This window comes from Saccoglossus kowalevskii, chromosome 15 (assembly GCF_978046115.1).
Source record: "Saccoglossus kowalevskii chromosome 15, keSacKowa6.1, whole genome shotgun sequence".
NCBI classification, from domain to species: Eukaryota; Metazoa; Hemichordata; class Enteropneusta; family Harrimaniidae; genus Saccoglossus; species Saccoglossus kowalevskii.
The window spans coordinates 5,102,958-5,111,065 of record NC_140655.1 but is presented as its reverse complement, the minus strand read 5'-3'; the positions used below and the strand labels follow the sequence as shown (position 1 = coordinate 5,111,065).

The window sequence follows — 8,108 nt, the reverse complement described above, 5'->3', positions numbered from 1 at the left end:
AAAAGATGATGATATGAGTGAGAGTCAACCGGAAATACATGAAGCTATGTCAGATATTAGCAATGATTCAAGCCCTATAGCTAGTAGTACAGTTGCCAGCTGCAATTCTCAGACAGACTCCAGTATTTGCAACAGTTTGGAGGAAAAAGTATTGAACTTTGATATTGAGAGCCAGTCATCTTCCCTACAGTCTACAGGAGAGGATTTAAGTATTTATTACTTTCAAGAAATGCAGTCAAGCTATTCAGAAGTAACGTGTACAATCACAGCTTCATCTAGGTCTGAGTGTCGTGAATTATGTTCATTTACACAACCTAATGTAGAAACTTTATGTGAGTTTGACCCACTATCCAATGGATACAAAGTCAAGTCATTATCAAAGAATCGGGTGTGTTATCTGAATTATGGGTGTGATGAAAATGATGCCTTAAGATTTGTTTTCCCAATGTCGAATGGATCAGAAAATTCTAAAATCATACTTCATGGTCCAGAAGAATTATGGGGTTATGACAAAACCAAACAACTAATACTTGCTGTTATTACATCTTGTCATGGACAACCAAGAGCTAAATACACATGGAGAAGAAATGGTGCCATTACTGTTGAAGATTCTGATCGTTGCTGCATTTTTGTGAGTGAACCTGGTATGTATAGCGTTGTCGTAACGTTTGATGACTTGTTCGAAGAATCTGAAGCCGTGAGTATTGTTAAAGTATGCTTAGGACATTCAGCAAATCCAAATGAAGGAATACTTGTGAAGGAAATCAAAAGTTCCACAGGAAATAATAGCCAAGTTTTAAAATGTGGAAAAAGGCCTACTACAGAAGACATGGATAGCCAAATTTCAGAATCTGAAAAACCTGTACCTGTAGCAGCACTAGATGTACCAAAGATCAACAGAAAAGATTTGAAATTTGAGAAAAAAAATGAAATAGGCAGAGGATCATTTGGAGTTGTATATAAAGGGAGTTGGATCGGCACAGATGTTGCTATAAAAGAAGTCAAAGTCAGAAATGCCAGGCTTCTGCAAGCAACTGTTAGAAGAGAGATCCAGGTGCATAGTAGAATCAGACATCCAAACATTGTTCAACTGATGGCAGTTGCTACAGAGAAAACTAGTATATATATTGTGTCGGAATTTATAGATGGAGCAAATATGGAGGACATTTTGTTCCATGAGACTGACTTCAATATACCTGAAGCCCAGAAATCGTATGTTGCTAAGCAACTTTGTCAAGCCGTAGCTTACACGCACAATGCTGATATAATTCACCAGGACATCAAACCTGCCAATGTACTAATATCTCGTGATACATTGAACACCAAGCTATGTGATATGGGAATTAGCAAAGTTAAACAAGTGCACAAAACTCTTCAACTAGGCACAGGTATGGGGCTTCCTGGTACTCCTTCATATATGGCACCAGAGTGCCTGCTTCATCAAAGAAATGGTACAACAATGTCAGATATGTGGTCTGTTGGAATAACCTTACTAGAACTGTACACTGGAAAGGACGCTTGGGGTTTTGATGATGATTCGCAAATATCTGAAGGTGACAATGCTGGAAATAGCGATGCAATAGCTGCTGCAATAGAACCACTGTATTCAATGTTGCAAGGAGGAAACAAACCAAGTTGCCTGAAGCTCTTGTCATCACATGCATATATCCATGATATGTTGGCTGTGAATATTGATAATTGTTTGGACTATGACCCAGAAAAAAGACCAACAGCCTTATTGATTTTACAGAGCATTATTTAAGCATGTCCCACTTGAGCACACACAAACAATAGAAACATGTTGAGTACTAATCTTATAACAGTTTCAGAATAGTTAAGGGTCTAGTCTATGGATCTGTATATGTTAAATGAAATGCAAAGTAGAATGAAACAAACAACTCTTTACATAATATTAATATCACTTCTGAATCGCTAGATATTTTACTTTAAATTAATCAACATGAAGCCTATGAAGAACTGAGTTGGCAGCCAGTGTATTATGCAAATTAGTTGGAGGCAGCCATAGTGCGACATAATATCCTCCGATATGAAAATATCAGAAATGATTTCCATTGTAACTTCATAACTTTGACTGATTGTACAGACACATGTTACTGTCTGTAAATACCTTGTGAGATTTATAAATACAGCCTTATCTGTGTCGAAAATGTATGTATGCCTAATAAATATGTTAGTTATCAACCGTCACATACGACTTGTAGTTATTTGCAGTGTATTGATATATTTGATTGTTGACAATATGTATGCTATATACTATACTATATCGGTTCATGCAGAATACGTTTATACTAAGTCGATTCGCAATGAATGAATACACAAAACCTCAAATAGATTCACAAGTAGTATGCATAGTTCAGTCTTTATTTTATTTTATTTTATTTTATTTTATTTTATATTGTTATTCTTGATTGTAAAAGTTTTAAAAATATTTGGTTCAAATTCAGGAACTGATCAATGTGATTTATGGGTTGTTAATACTTAAGCTTGTATTAGTCGGGTATTGAAACTAGTGTTCCCTTAGGTAATGTACATCAACTAGTAGTCAAGCCACCTCATGTTGATAGAGGATGTTACTGTTACTGTTTAGTTGTACCATAATCAAGTACTAGCACTTGCTCATGAGTCATTTATGGCAGGTCATCTTGGTGCTAAGAAGACTACAGAATAGCAATAGCCATGGATTTTATTGGTCCGATCAGTCCAGCGACTGAGAGAGGTCATAGGTACGTTTTAACTGTTGTAGACTATGGTTCACGATACCCTGAGGCTGTAGCGTTAAATAAATTACCCCCGAGGTAGTTGCCAATGCATTAGTATATATAGGAGGTTGGTGAACCCAAAGAAGTTTTAACTGATTTAGGGACACAGTTTGTATCTGACATTATGAAGGAAGTGAGTAGAGTGTTGTCTATTAGTAACTACTTCATATCAGTCAGCATGTGGTGGTTTAGTTGAGCAGTTTAATGATAATTTGAAAAGTATGTTGAAATGCATGTGTCAAGAACGGCCCGAGGATTGGGATAGGTATCTTGACCCAGTACTGTTTGCCTATAGAGAAGCTTCTTGGGAAAGTTGAGGGTTTTCACCTATCTATCTTATTCATGGTAGAACTGTGAGTGGCCCAATTAGGAGAGTTGTGGACAAAGGAGACCACTACTTCAGAGGCTGAAACTATTTACCAAAAATGCCTTGATTTACGAAATCGCCTTGAAGAGACATGTAAATTGGCTCAAGCTGGGTTAGCTAAGGCAAAGGTTAGACACAAAAAGTATTATGAAAGGAAGGCCAGGGATAGGAAGTTTCAACATGAATGCGTCCACTGGCAATTCGCCTCGTCTTGGTTACTGCTGCACTGCTCAGTTGCTTTCCAAAGGCAAATGGGGGAATGTTCAAAGTGGCTCCTTGAAAGGCAAGTAGGTCACGTATCAAAAATCCCCGATCAGCCATAATATCATCACCTGTCTTCACTTTGTCCAAAAAACCACTATCTTTCACAATCTGCTTGTCGGACACTGATCCAGTCCACAAATCAGTCACAAAAGTAAAAGCTCCAGTGGGTGAAATTGCTACAAGTGCCTTGAATGTATTGTGGTACTTATAAGATGACCAGGTAATTCTTTGTGAAGAGGGGATTGATGGCTTTTGAACAAAAAATTCTGTGCAGTCAATAACGGCGACAGTTCTTTTGAAGTGTCGAAATGCTGCTGGCAGAGATGCTCTTACTTGGTCTTGTGTTGGCCATTTTATGAGAAATGAAAGTTCTTTATTAATAAACTCTATCCAAGTATAGCAGTAACGGCTTGCTGTGGATTGCGCAATTCCAAAAGTGTCTGCAAGGTGTTTAGACCTCTTCTTAGTCGAACAAGTACTAAGACAAAAGCCTCAAAATTTGATAGTGCTCGACCATGACCATCACGCCGACTTGTAGATGTGGCTTCTCCTTTCCACAGTTTTATTCTTTCTCCCCTTATTTTTATCCAATTGAAGATAAACATTAACACCTGTATGGATGTAAAACCTACAGGAAAATCAGTAAAAAACATAAAAATATGGTTCTATAAAAAATAAAAACAAGTTCTAGAAGAAATGGATTTACTATTATGTAACAATCACCTGTGTAAAATTTGCAGGACTTGGCATCCGTTAGTTCATCTTTCATAAAGAGATCTCTCTTCAAAAAGTTTTGGTCTGTGAGTGCCCTGTCTGAATATTCACCCAAATGTTCATGGTTGATATCATTGTCTGTGTGGCAGCATTGCACATATATGGTTTGGTCTTCTGAAGTGGTGACTTATCCACAATGGTATTTGTATTATTGCAAGTTAAGGTATCTGAAATGGCAAAAAAAAACATTAACTAAATAGTAAATTATATGCACATAAACGCTTGACATATGTGACAACATGCAGACACATTCACAACATGATGCCCAGCCCCATTTTTATATATTGAAATGTTGTAAAATTTAAAAACAATCCTGCATAAAAAAATAAAATGTCAAAACGTGGATCAGCTGTCCGCCAACACTTAAATATAGATAGAAACCTTTATTTTTATTGTTGATATTTAAATTTGTACATGTGTTCATTTCATTTCATTTGTTACACATATAAATCTAAGAGTATTGTACAAAATAGAATTTAAAATAGGTATAGGGAAAAGAAAATAGCTGCAGTTCCCCGTTCAAAAAAAAAATTTGGATAAATAAATTATAGGACGAAAAGTAACGATACATCATACTATTAATTTGTAATGAATTATATAATAGAAATATATAAATAAACACTAAACCTATATATATGTTTATATTTATACACACACACACATAATCAAAACTCTGATGTATAAACAGAACAGTTTATCAGGAGAAGTTAGAAACTGGAAGCAAATACTAAATATGTACACTCCAGTGACTCCAAATTTTAACTGTCAATTACAATTTTTAAGTACATAGAGGACAAATAAAGCAATATGCTGAAAGTAAAACCAAAATGCGAGAAACCACCAACAGAGACATTTTTTATTAAAATAAAATTACATTTTATGATTTATACATATCCATCCCTTAAGTGTTTTTTAAATGATTGGCGAAAATGTGATTTTGGAATTTCTTCCCTGATTTTGATTGGAATGTCATTTCAAAATTTGGGGCCTGTATATGTTATAGCAAATTGTCCTAATGTTGTGTTTGCATGAATAGAATATAACAATTTTTGAAGGCGATGTCTTGTATTATATTCAGGGTCAACAAATGTAAAATAATCTGACATGCTATCACAGCATATTATTTGTTTGTGAATAAAAGGTGTATAAAAATTGATAAAGACAGTGTTATGCATACATACCACAGGCATAGGCTATATTATTATTATTCTCTTTGTTGGGTGATGTAATTGGGGTCTTTTGTACATTATTCATATTATCAGTGGTAAGTACAGGGTTCAGACATGGTGGACTCTGAGGAGGCACGATAGGTGTATTTCTATCAGTTACCTGAAAATAAGAAACCATACTAAGCATCACTGCATTCATGTAAGATGTGTAAAAAATATGTATAACAAACATAATGGAAGATTCATAATAAAAAACAATGTTGCTGTCCCATGAATAACGTGTAGAAATGCTCTATATACATGCAGACGTATAAACATACAACTACAGTTAGGAAAAATATCAACTGACTTCAAAGATATTTTGTTTCCATATGTTTTATATTGTTTATATATATATATAGTGAAAACATATACTAACAAGATATGATAGTAATAAAAAAGAATGGGGTGAACGGTCTGGTCTGTCGAGCTTCCTTTCCAAAGAAAAGATACACAGTACTCACCAACTGTTGTACCTTTGGTCGTTTTGGTATATTTCCTGTAACGGTAACGGTTCGGTCTTTCGGGGGTGGTCTTTTCTTTCTTGTCACAAACATTCTCAGTTCTACTCCTCTAGCTGTGGCTGGTATAGGATCGGGATGTTCTTCCGTAGGACCATTACCACCAACAAAATGTAAAGAACATACGTACGTGTCTTGTTTGATTCGATGTCTTCCGAAGTCGTCACCACGAGAACACGCACTGATCCACCGATCACATTTTTCTGGTTGGCGTTTCGGCTTCGGAAAACGCGCAAAAACACTCCATTCATCCTTCTTTTCAAACCTCGAATCACTCTTACATTCGCCATACGCACAACGTTTAACTCCCATTGATGCTTTAAATGCCGATACTGTTGAGTGATTGTTGTTTACAACACTGCAATCAATATGGTTGCCACCGTCGTGAATGAAAAGCTTGACCTTTGTCGCGCGGTTGCTAAGTGCGTGATTTAAGTCACACGAGATTTCGTATGATCTCGCTTAACGCGGAATATGGCTTATTGAGAGAGAGTGGGTATGATGGATTACAGAATGGATGTGAAATGCAAGGTGAAAATTTATCATACTAACTTGCTGAAAGCATATTATGAAAGGGGAAAGAAAGTGGTTACAGGTGTGATGAACTGCGTGCACTGCAGCTTAGAGAGATTGCTGGAGTTATAAGAGAAATTTCCGATGTTCTCAATGATTGTCCTGGAAAGTCTAAAATTGGTGAGCATGATATTAAATTGGTAACATCTGAAGCAGTTAGGTCAAAACCATACCATTTACCATCCGATATGACAGATATAGTGAGGTCAGAGTTTAAGAGTATGTTAGAGATGGGACTAATTGAACCATCAAATTCACCTTATGCCTCACCCATTGTTTTGGTAAATAAGAAAGGGGGAGAATTGTACAGGATGTTTTGGCTCGTTTAAGGAAGGCAGGGTTAACTGCAAGACCTTCAGTGTGTTTCTTTGGTTTTACTAATTTAGAGTTTATTGGTCTTCAGGTAGGTGACGGTATTGTGCAAGTATTATCAGATGAAATAGAAGCCATGCAGCATGTAGCCAGACCTGAAGCACTAAAGCAAGTAAGGTCATTTGTAGACATAGCTAGATATTATCGCAAATTTGTACCAAATTTTGCTACAAAAGTAGCTCCTCTCAGTGATTTGACCAGAAAAGGTAAGCCTAGAAAGGTAGTCTTGGGAGATCCCCAAGGATCTTGAATCACTTGAAAGTTGTATTGGGTAAGCAACCAATGTTAAGGTTGTATGAGTTTTATTTATCAGAAGTTTGTTTTGGTGTAGTCTTATTGCAGCAATATGAGAAAGGAAAATTTCAAGTGCCATACGCCAGTCATAAATTGCTAGCCAGAGAGAAGTCTTATTCTGTAATAAAAAGATTGTTTGGCAGTGATTTGGGCATTGCATAAATGTTCAGTCTTGATGAGGGGGCAATGTCAGCATCCTTTATTATTATGTTTTTGTCATACCTGAAAACCCTGCAAATAGAAGTGTGCATGGAATCATGGGAAGAAACTGTGCATTTCCGTGTGATAACTCTCATAAAAATGATTGACAGGTCATACTTGTTTACAACTCTAGAAGGACAATTGGAATCAACGAGGTGTGTTTGTGATTTACATAACAAAGGATGTTTACCACTCTGGAGGACAATTGAATCTTCCAGGTGTGCTTGTGATTTATATAACAAATGATGTTTCCGATCTACTGAGTTGCCTGCGTGAAACACCTGCTCGCAAGACCACATTGGCTCATGTGAAAACCCAGGTGGTATACCTGAATCTACGCAATTTATGCTTATGAATAGGCTAGACTGAGAACTGCCAGTTATCTATTGCTTTTCACAATCTTTTCAACAGATTAGAGCGACCATTGCTAACTGCAATAAGCAATATTTTATTAAATTTTATTAAATTTTCATGCGCAAAGTTTTAAATTGTATTAAACATAAAAAGTCAATCTTTACGATTTTCTACAAAAATACTTTCAAATACGTAATTTCAAAGTGTTCAATGAGTGATTTGTTGAGATGGTCTCCCATGCAAGTATTTGACACGTCTGATGAGTCTTAACATTTCATACAGACTGATCTGATCACATAACTAGAGTCTAACTAATATGATTTTAACTGGCGGGTGTTGAATCTTTCAAAATTTATATTGATTGTGCTTGTATGCTCCGAATTTGATCTATGACCTAAAC

General features: G+C 36.1%; 1 pseudogene; it reads right to left on the bottom strand.

Moving 5' to 3' along the window:
- Positions 1 to 3,276: 3,276 nt before the first annotated feature.
- Positions 3,277 to 6,233, bottom strand: LOC146733875 (uncharacterized; annotated as a pseudogene).
- Between the last annotated feature and the right edge of the window lie 1,875 nt (positions 6,234 to 8,108).